The sequence below is a fragment of the Poecilia latipinna genome, unplaced genomic scaffold (genome assembly GCF_001443285.1).
Source record: "Poecilia latipinna isolate Pla-1442-1.1 unplaced genomic scaffold, P_latipinna-1.0 Scaffold3005, whole genome shotgun sequence".
Taxonomy (NCBI): Eukaryota; Metazoa; Chordata; class Actinopteri; order Cyprinodontiformes; family Poeciliidae; genus Poecilia; species Poecilia latipinna.
The window spans coordinates 40,448-41,645 of record NW_015115621.1 but is presented as its reverse complement, the minus strand read 5'-3'; positions in this window follow the sequence as shown (position 1 = coordinate 41,645).

Genomic DNA, 1,198 nt, shown 5'->3' with positions numbered 1-1,198 from the left:
GTAATATTAAATAAGCAGTTGATGAAAAAAATGAAACCAGCATGTACCAGAAAGGACAAAAAGTAAATAAATAAAAAATTACTTTAGACCCCTGGAAGGATAATGTAGTATGTGACCCTATCACACCTTGGTATAACATATTTCACAAGACTTATGTTTGTAACATCACTAGTGTTGGGTCAAATTAAATATCTCAAATACTGATGAAGAGAACTCACCACAAGTTCATATTACTACAATTTCACTGAACTTCAAACATCCCTCTTCTTCAAAGTGCTACTATCCATTTTATTTCTGCTTGTTAAGAATGATGCAACACTATGCATAAAATCTATAAACTAACTCAAAAACCTTCTTCCAGTGAGTCAGTTATTTTGCATGAACCATGTAAGAATTTCCTACGAATCTGCATCGCCTTTCAATTGTATAGGCAAATAACTTAATGAATATTAAATGATTCTCCACAGAGTAAAACACACAACAAAACTGTGAAAGAGTAAAGTGAAACTGCTGGTGCTGTTCACCACCTCCTGTACATATTGTAAAATAAAAGATAATCAAAATAAAAAGGTTAATTTTTCCAAAACATTAACAAGACAATCATTGTATTTTGAAGATTGTGTAAATTTCGAAAGTGCAGTGCCTTGTAAGTTATCAACTTTTTCAACTTATATTTAGAAATAAATTATATATTTTTAAATGGAGAACATTTAGTTTCTTGAATTAAAATATTTTCTGGAAAAAAAATGATTTGCTTGTCATATGGGTATTTCACAAGGGTATTTCCTGAAAAGCAAATATGAAAATGACTGTAAAAATTTAATCTTTTTGAACATTTCTTGCATATTGTCAGTTGGTAAACAAATTGACATAGAAAGAATTAAAATCATATTAAGTCTGGTTCTCTTACTTTATCAAAAGCTATGGAACTTAGTCCTAATTCTTTTATCAAAAGGATGAGGGAAAATAAATATTTCTTAAATCAAAAGGATATATTCACAAACACATAATGCATTTTAGATAAGCTATAACAGTTCAGTATTTGCTAGACATATTTCGAGATATTCTAGGATAACAATTCTATCATTTTTTTTTAAATAAACAGAACTTCAGATGGAGAATTGACATTAGCAATGTGTATTTCATCATTAATCATGTAGAAATGAGAGTACTGATCAAATAAAAAAATATATATTTT